Below are 10,263 nucleotides of genomic sequence, written 5' to 3'. Positions count from 1 at the left end.
GCACATGAGGATATATCACAGATGCAACTCAGAAGAACCACCAGAGGGTCTAAACCACCAGCCTTGACCAAGGATTACATCTGCCCCACTATGAAGCCTTCTTCTTCTACTTGCCTATATCCTATGTCCAACTATCTAGGGTATGACACATTAAGTATTGCCTGTCAGAGTTATCTTACTACAATGATATCAGATGTTGAACCTACATCCTATCATCTAGCAGTGAAGGATCAGAAATGGATAGATGCTATGCAAGTTGAAATAGATGCACTAGTGAGCAACAAGACATGGGAGGTAGTTCCTATTCCCAAAGGCAAAGTTCCCATTAGTTGCAGATGGATATACAAAATCAAGCATAGGTCAGATGAAACAATAGAGAGATACAAAGCTAGATTGGTTGCTAAAGGATACAATCAACAAGAAGGGTTGGACTATCAGGAAACATTCTCTCCTGTGGTCAAAATGGTAACCATTAGGACTGTAATTGCATTAGCAGCTATGAATCGATGGCCATTGTTTCAGATGGATGTTCACAATGCCTTTCTTCAAGGTGACCTTGAGGAGGGGGTATACATGCAACTACCTCCTAGATTTGGTAGCCAAAGGGGGAACATAGGATGTAGACTACTCAAATTCTCATATGGCCTCAAACAAGCATCTAGACAACGGAACCATAAACTCACTAATGCACTCCTACAGACTGGTTTCATACAAAGCAAGCATGATCATTCTCTATTCACCCTGAAGAAGAACAACAGACAGGTTATAATACTTGTGTATGTGGATGACCTTCTTATTACAGGTGATGATGCTGGTCTCATTCATGAAGCCAAGAACACTTTACAAAACAACTTCAAGATGAAGGACCTAGGGACTCTGAAATACACTACTAGAATTCCTGCAAAAAGTGACCAAACTTTAGCGACCAAAGTTGGTCTGTCAAGAAAAGCAACCAAGGTTGGTCGCTAAACTGGTGAAAATAATAAAATAAAGATTTTAAATAAATTAGCGACCAACATTGGTCGCAAATTGGTCGAAAATTTTGTCAAACTGTTGATCGGACTGGTCAGACTTGCTTGGTCAAAGAATTACTCAGATTAGCGATCAACGTTGGTCGCTTTATGGGACCCACTTATTAAATTTTAATAATTATAATATTAATTTTAAAATATTATAAAATATAAATAAATAAAATTTAAAATTAGCGACCAAAGTTGGTCGCTACATAAAGAGTAATCAGATGGAGACCAACTTTGGTAGCTAATTTGGGACCCAGTTATAAAATTATAATAATTATAATTTTGTTTAAAAAAAATTATAAAATATAAATAAATATAATTCAACTTTAGCGACCAATGTTGGTCGCTCAGTAAAATATAGACCAACTTTGATCGCTAATCTGGGACCCAGTTAATATTTTAAATATTATGTGAAAGATAAATTAATCTGATTTAAATTTAGCGTCCAACTTGGGTCGCTAATTTAAAATTATGTATATTTAGCGACCAAAGTTGGTCGCTATTTAGGTCAACATTGGTCAAAATTAAAAATTACTTTTGTATTTACTAAATAAATAATATAAATGTTAGCCGTTAACACTTTTGTAATACAAGGGATGAATAGTACTACGAAGCGTGCGTGTGTTTATATATATATATATATATATATATATACACACACTTACGCTATACTATGCACTAAGTATAAGTGTATTAGGTAATGTTATATTGAATATAGCTTATATATATATATATATAATATATGTACTTACACTATACTATACACTAAGTATAAGTGTATTAGGTAATATTATATCGAATATAGCTTTTATATATATAAGTTAAAATGAATTAAAATCCTAAATTTATACTACATATGTACATAATTTTAAATTGAACTAAAAATAATTTATTTTTGTTTTATATAGAGCGACCAACTTTNCGGGTCGTGACATATATATATATATATATATATATATATATATATATATATATATATATAAATTGAAATCCTAAATTTATACTACATATGTACATAATTTTAAATTGAACTAAAAATAATTTATTTTTGTTTTATATAGACCAAATTTGGTCGCCATTTTGGTCAAACGGTCAAAATGTGGCGACCAACTTTGGTCGCTATTTTGGTCAAAATAGTCAATACTTATTGGCTATCAAGTATAGCGACCAAAGTTGGTTGCTATTTTTAAATCCACAGTCAAAATCGGGTTAGCCCTCCCAATGTCTTATTTTCTTACCAAAAATTTCCCAAACTCTCTCTCAACATAATCTTCTCCCCTTCTCTATTTCCCTTACACAAATCAACCCCCCCACCCCTAGCGATTGTCGCCGGAGCCGCTACCACTGTCGCCGCCACTGTCGCTGGAGTCGCCTCTACCACTGTCGCCGGAGCCGCTGTCCCCCACCCCTTTCCACCACTGCTTTTTAATCCCCCTTTAATCTACCAAGGTTAGTAATCTACCTTCTTAGCTTTTTAATTTTTAATTTTTGCTATATAATTTTATGTAATTTTTTAGAATTTTTGTCTATTTAGTCTTAGGGTTTTTGGTTTGAACTACATTAGGTTTATGAAATTAAGGTAGAAATTATGATCTTTTAGTTCTTGTATTAATTTATATTGAGTTAAATTGTGAAAAAAAACAATTCATACATTAGCAATACCTAAATAAGAGTACTTGTAAATACATTATCCTAAATAAGAATACATTATAAATACTTGAATTAACTAAATTAATTTGTTCTTGCTTTATTTATATAGATGGAACATCGTACTTGGATGTACAATAGAAATTATCCTAATCGGCGGAGATTGCGGGAGGATTTTGTAGAAGAGGTTGATGAATTTATTAGACATGCAATGTCACTTCCGCCATACATAAATGAAGGAGTAATTAGGTGCCCTTGTGTTAGGTGCGACTGTATGAAGTTTGGAAAATCGGAGGAAGTTAAGGTTCANATCTAAATATGATATTTCCATATAATACTTGACTTTTGAAATACAGAGCAAGTGTGTATGGGAACACCGCTATAGCGCGGAAGTGGCTGCAAATTTCCATCTAAAAGCTCGAAAGCGGTTGTCCCATTGTTTCTCCAAAGCTAGGCGGTTGAACCAGAAGCCTGGCTGGTTGCTTCAGAATTTATGGGATGATTTGCAAAGACAATGGCTTACCGCAGAGTTCTTACAGAAGAGCGAAAAAGGAAAGAAAGCCCGGGCATCTGAGAAGGGAGGATCCTTGCACACTGGAGGTGCGATCAGCCTAGGGACGATAAAACGAAGAATGGTACGTAATTGCTTAATTTATTTTAATTTTTAAAGTATATGTATTATGTTTATTAACTAAAATTTATGAGTTTTCAGGAAAAAAAGTTGGGGCGTCCGATGAACCAAGATGAGCTCTTCAAGGAGACTCATATTGTAAAGAAGAAGAAAGAGACGGACCAAGAAAGGTGGGTCGAGGGCGAGCCTCGACTGTACATGTAAGTTTTCACTTTTCATTAAGAATTTTGATTTACTTTTATATAAATTTTGAAATAGTAATTCAATGTAATTTTTCTTATAGCGTCGCTTCACAGCTGAAGTGGAGCAATTCATACACAGTCAGCCACCTATTGAGTCGGGCGCGCCAATCCAACTATCGGATAAGGATGCTGAGAGAATGTGGACGCAGGCTGCTTGCGGTCCAAAATGGGGGAAGGTATACGAGCTTCCTAATAAGAAATTCCATCGCTATAAGTGTGGAATGCAAGAAATAGGGACTTCCTCCCAAGCCGAGCAACTTGATGGGGAGAGCCTCTCCTCTATGCGGGAGACTGTACAAAAGCTCACATCCGAGCTAGAAGCCTCCAAGGAGAGAGAAAGGCTTAGAGATATGCAGTGCTCTGGCATGCAAGCTCAGTACAAGGGCATGCAAGAGCAGATCGAATCTCTCCTAGCTTCTGGCAGTTTTCCGATTCCCCGGTCTCGTGAGTCATCGCCAGAGGCTCGCATTCCCCGTGCTCGTTCCTCCCGTCCTCCCCGTGATCATTCTTCCCATCCTCCACAAATAGCCCATTCTGGATACCGTCATGGTGAAGAAAGTTCATCAGATGGTGATGATAATGATGTACAGAACAATCTTTGAACTTATTAGTTTATACTAGACAAATACAATCGGTTTTCGAATGGTTTTGTAATAAAAGTTAACTTATTAGTTTGGTTAGCTTAAAGTATAAAGTTCTATTGAACTTTATACTTTGTTCGTTATAATGTTGTTATTGTGTTGTTGTTGTTGTTGTTGCTTTTTAGTTGTTGTTGTTGCTTGTTGTTGTTGTTGTTGGCATAAAATGCCTATTTAGGAATTTTGGTAAGCTGGCGGGTGGTGTAGCTGCCAAAACAAGCAGTTCCTGCCAGCAATATACCAAAAAAAGCGACCAACTTTGATCGCCATTTGGTCGTTTCTCTATTAAAAAAATAATTTTCTGGGAAATAGCGACCAAGGTTGGTCGCTATATAACCCATATTTCACAAAAAGCGACCAACTTTGGTCGCTACTTCCCAGAAAATTAACAATTTCTGGAAATATAGCAACCAAAGTTGGTCGCTTAATACTAAAAAAAAAAAATTAATTCATGAAGTTAGCGACCAGCTTTGGTCGATTATTTTAAAAAAAAATTAAAAATATTTATAGTATCGCGACCAACTTTGGTCTCTATTTTCCAGATTTTAAAATATAATATTTTTCTTTACAGACCAAAGTTGGTCGCTATTTTATGATTAATAATAAATAAAAAAAAAACGTAATTTACATAAAGAGACCAACTTTGGTCGCAAAAATTATAATACTAAAATATTGTAGCGACCAAAGTTGGTCGCTATTTTCTTTACTCGGAAAATTTGGTCCTTTTACCTGAGAGACCAAAGTTGGTCGCTAATTAGCGACCAACTTTGGTCCCTAAGATAAAGGGACCAGCTTAATATGGACCAGGCGTGTTTGGTCGCTTTTTGGCCAATAAGTGACCAACTTTGGTCGCTTTTCGTGGTCGTTTTTTTCCGGATTCTAGTAGTGATACTTCCTAGGAATAGAGGTGTGCAGATCACAAAAGGGAATCTTGCTCTGCCAAAGAAAATAGGCCTTGGAGCTGATTGCAGAATTAGGATTGTCAGGTTCTAAACCCGCATTAACTCCAATGGAGCAGAACAAGAAACTTACCACTACTGAATATGATGAGCATTGTGACATCAGTGATGATACAGCATTGAAAGATGCAAGAGAGTACCAAAGATTGGTTGGGAAGCTGCTTTACTTGACATTAACCAGGCCAAACATAGCATATAATGTGCAGACCTTGAGCCAATTCATGCAATCTCCTAAGAAGTCACACCTTGAAGCAGCTTACAGAATTGTGAAGTATGTGAAAAATGAGCCAGGACTAGGAGTGTTGATGAGTGCAGAAAAGAGTACAGCCTTAAGAGCATTTTGTGATGCAGACTGGGAAAGTTGTCCAAATTCAAGGAAATCAGTAACAGGGTATTTGGTGAAGTTGGGGAACTCCTTGATAGCTTGGAAGTCAAAGAAACAAAACACAGTAGCAAGAAGCTCAGCAGATTCAGAATACAGGAGCATGACTCTGACAGTAGCTGAACTTATGTGGTTACTAGGTTTACTCAAGGAGTTGGAAGTCAATATTGATGCCCCAGTACAGCTGTTCGCAGACAGCAAGGCAGCAATGCAGATAGCCAACAACCCTGTGTTTCATGAACGAACAAAATATATAGAAGTTGATTGCCATTTCAAAAGAGAAAAGGTGCAGCAAGGCATGGCACATCCTGAGTATGTGCCAACAGAACAGCAAGAGGCAGACATTTTAACAAAGGGACTTGGAAGTGTGCAACACTATCATTTGTTGTCCAAGCTAGGGTTGTTGAATATCTTCACACTACCTAGCTTGAAGGGGGTACTGTTGAAGTGCTAAAATGACAGCTGTGTACAGTGAGTAGCTGAGAAGCTGAGACAGAGTATTGAGTGACAAGCAGTCACTTTAGCATAGTTTTAACTAGAGGTTAGAAGTTAGTTATAACAGCATTAGTGTTAGAGTTAGTATTAATTAAGTGAGCTGGTTTTGGAGTGTGTATATACGTGTATGTATCTGTAAGGATCAGTTGTTGTAATTGATTTTTCTTTCTCTCAATACACAAAAAATGCAACTGTCCAGATGCTTCTCTCCATAGCTTTCATCTTCGTTCTTAGCTGAGCTCAATATCCACTCAGTAATGGTGGATTTAACATTAACTATGACTGAATCAGATAGGAGATTTCAGTTCTGAATCCAATTATTAATAATTAAAGATATCGTTCTAAACTTCAAAACTCTTAAAATTGAAATTTTAACTCTAAATCCAAAAGCAATTAAAGCCTTTTCCCGTGAATATGACCAAAATATTAATTTACACAACACGGAAAGGTGCATAACAGAGAAAGAGGAAGAAAAGAAAAGGACAATTCCTTTCAAGTAAAACTGGTCGTTAAAGCCTTCAAAGGACAACATAGAGCAAGTGGACAGCAATTTCAGCCACTACTTTTTTTAGAAGTCGTAAGTCGTAAGCCTCAAAAGTCAATTAACAATGTTATAAGCAGACCTTACCGTATGTCTAATTCTCTTAATTGTAGACAAAAGTTAATACTGGGATATTCTAAATCACTTTCAAATATTTCTCTTAATTATAAAGGCAACACCACATTAAAACAATTTTGCTTGGTCAATCTTGGGTAGCCTGATTTGACTTACTCCAATAGAATAAAGATTGCGCTGAAAACAGTAGTATTATTGAATGGCAGAATAGCCTAAATGGCACTTATACTTGTGCCACTTTGTCATGCCGGTCCACAAACTTATCAGTTTGCTAATTGAACACTTACACTCATTCAAATCGTGTATAATAAACGCTTATGACATGAGCTACCAGTGTGTAATACAATCTCCTACACGTAGGACGCCACGTCATTACTAGTGCCACATAGGAAAATAAACTATTGAAAAATAGAACTGGCTACCCTACAAAAATACGGAACCCATAGAAAAGAGATACAGTAGGTTCTCTCTTCTAAACCTGAATATACCCAGAAGCTTCAAGCGAGCTTTAATGGCGTCTTTGCTTGTCCCTCCAGTTTTGATCCTCAAACACAAATGTTTATTGCATTTTCAAGTCTAAATTTCAATACCCAGCTGAGTTTAATACTATGTAAGCAACAACTTGAGGTTTCAAATCAATAGATTCGTTCTTTGCAAGACCAACAATGGAATTTCGAAAATTCTCAACAAACAAGCCTTTGAGTCTCCTCCCCAAAATTCGATTAAAGATCCAAATAGCGAAACACAACAACAATAATCAAAACAGATCCATTCGTCAACCTAAAGAGTCATCGAAAATAGATCACCCTTCACCTACAAAGCTTCTTCACAACCAACACTCCACCGTTGTATCACCAATCAACCACGAGAAAAAGAACCTGCCATAAAAAATGACTACGCAAAAGACCAACATCACCCAAAACAATCTGAAATTTTGCTACATGAAAACGAATCGAAAATAGGTTTCACAAGCAATCTTCTTCCACTATTTCTATTTCTTTTCTTTGCAAAGGCTATCTTCCAAAGTAAGGGAATAGGGATGTGAGAAAAAAATTCCCCAAAAACTGCTACTAATCTAGTAGAGGTTTTGGATCTGTGGTGGATGCATATGTGAAGGGAAGGGCTGTGTTGTTGGGGGTGTTGGGTTAAAATGAGGGAAGGGAGTAACGTGGAGAAGGGAGGGGGGTTGGTGGGCCGCAGAACTAAGAGAAGCAGAGACACCATTAAAGAGCTTAGGCACCTTCATTTTCTTTTTCTAATTTGATTTTTTGTATTTTTCTTTTATTTTTATTTTTTTCCTTATTTTAATCATTAAATTTTTATGTCCACGCTCCTTATATGCGTGAAATACACGTATTTTATCCACTTCAGCAATTAAGTTGCCACGTAGACTTGGTCAATGGTTAGAGGGGTTTAAAATATCGATTTTGAACAACTATAAGTGTCTGGACGAAACTTTATCAAGTATAGGAACCGGGATAACAAACACGAACAAGTACAAGTGTCTACCAGGCTATTCTGCCTTAAAGAATTGAATACCCGAGTTACACAGGATGCGCATAATTGCTTTTGAGACTCGGCATGTGTGCGGCTAGCTATGCTTGCCTCAAATTTTATTTGTTTGTTTTTTTTTTAAATTATTTTCCTTTTCCACGTTTTATAATTTTTAACATGTTATTTTATTTTCATCAGAAAGCCATCCTAATTGACCAATAAGGATGTGAACTTCGAAAATTTAACAGGAAATAAAGATTAGATTTGCCTTCCTATGTCAGAAATTGAGCAACTTCGTCATTTTTTAAAACCATTTTATCTAATATATTACTCTACGGTAAGAAAACGTCTTGTTTTCGCCCTTACATCCACGGGAGCTCAAACTTAAGGATAATTTTCATAATACATAGTTGGGGAATAAAATTGGATATTTTTTCTTGAAGAATTTGAACATGTTGAGTTTACTAATATCAAGCTGAAACTTCAAATTTGCTAATGACAAGAGCATCACACCAAAAGAGTAATGGAGATACTATAATTAAGCACAGATTTTGGATCTTTCTCTCCCCACAAAAAAAAAAAAAAAAAAAAAAAATCTGACTTAATATCAAAATCAAGTACTCCATAATCAGAATATCAAAATCAAGTACTCCATAATCAGAACCTTATGGATCTCCATTTTCCTTTTACCATTCATGCCTCTTATTTCCTCAATGATATTTTAACATTATTAGATGAGTGATAATCCAATAATTATACCCGGAAAAGGAAAAACAAATAAAGCCATGAAACAGATAGAAACGACTGTTTTTTCATTATTCGATTGCCTCCTAAATATATTTATATAATAGTCAAACAAAAAATAGAAGAAGAGAGAGCAAACAGGAAAGAATACGTATATATGATTTTAAGACTTCTTTTCGTAGGATTTCAGATAATTTGATCTTGATTTTGCTTCTGTTTTGGGATAGGAACCAAAGCAAGTGAAGAAGACGAAGAAGAAATGGCTTTGAGAGTCTTGTTAACAGTTTTGCCCTGCGGTTTTGAATCATCTAAAGATTCATCACTCTTTCTAGTCTTGATTAAGAGATTCTGCTGAGATATGTTGTCTCCATTCACTGTTTTCTGAGCTGGGAAAAAGAAATCTGTTGGGAAGAAGTTGTATTGAAGGCCAGCCATCAAAGTCTTAAAATTATTGTGTTTTGTTTTTGTGGCTTTTTGGGTTGTGACCAAATTACATATGCTATTTCACTTATTTATAGACACTTAAGAGACCCACTAGGGTTTTGAAAAGTCATTACACTTAAGTTAGGTTGTTCTTTTTAATTAATTTTCGTTTTTTGTTTACTACATATTTTATTCCTAGAATATTCGAGGGTTATTATTACACATACTTGTACGAAAAAAGGGAAAATTTCAATTTTGCTTGTTAAAATGAATACTCCAATTTATTAGTTTGATTGGACCTACTAGTGACTCATTGCGCAAGCATTATAAGTCAAACGTGTATTGAGAAAAAACTGAATTTATATAAGATGATGTGTCATGACACGTGGACCGGTCAAATAGTCAAAGCGTGGTAATCAGTTAGAAGGCACGAGCAACAACAGATGCGAGAGAGAAGATACTTAAAGGCACGAGCTATTATTCAAATGAAATGAGACTCGTACCTGTTCGAGTCATTTAAAGCTCGAAGATCGGAAGGAATTGAAGAAATGAATCTGATAGCGTAAAGGAGTCCAAATTCAACATTAAATGCCAAATACGTTGAGAGAATTTGTATTTAATAGGAATGATTGAGTAACGTTTCTTTTAATGTCATTTATTGCTCATAATTGCCTCATTAAGACAAAGGCATTACACTTTCTCCTAGAATTAACTATAAAAGGGGAAGGTCTCAACATATGTAGGACACGAAATATCATTGAGATTATACTGAAATATATACTTATTCATTGCTTTATTGTTGTTCTCAAAGTCTCTCATTTCTTGATTATCAGTAACCCGATTTCTCTCCAAAACTTTTTTCTACGATCAAATAAAAAAACTAAGAATCGAATTCAAGTAAGCAAAAGAACCCCGCAAAGTCAAAGGAGAAAAAGAGACGTGGATCAGATATAGAAAACAAAGGAAAATCTGG

The sequence above is a fragment of the Nicotiana attenuata genome, chromosome 12 (genome assembly GCF_001879085.1).
Source record: "Nicotiana attenuata strain UT chromosome 12, NIATTr2, whole genome shotgun sequence".
NCBI lineage: Eukaryota > Viridiplantae > Streptophyta > Magnoliopsida > Solanales > Solanaceae > Nicotiana > Nicotiana attenuata.
This window is presented reverse-complemented; position numbering follows the sequence as displayed.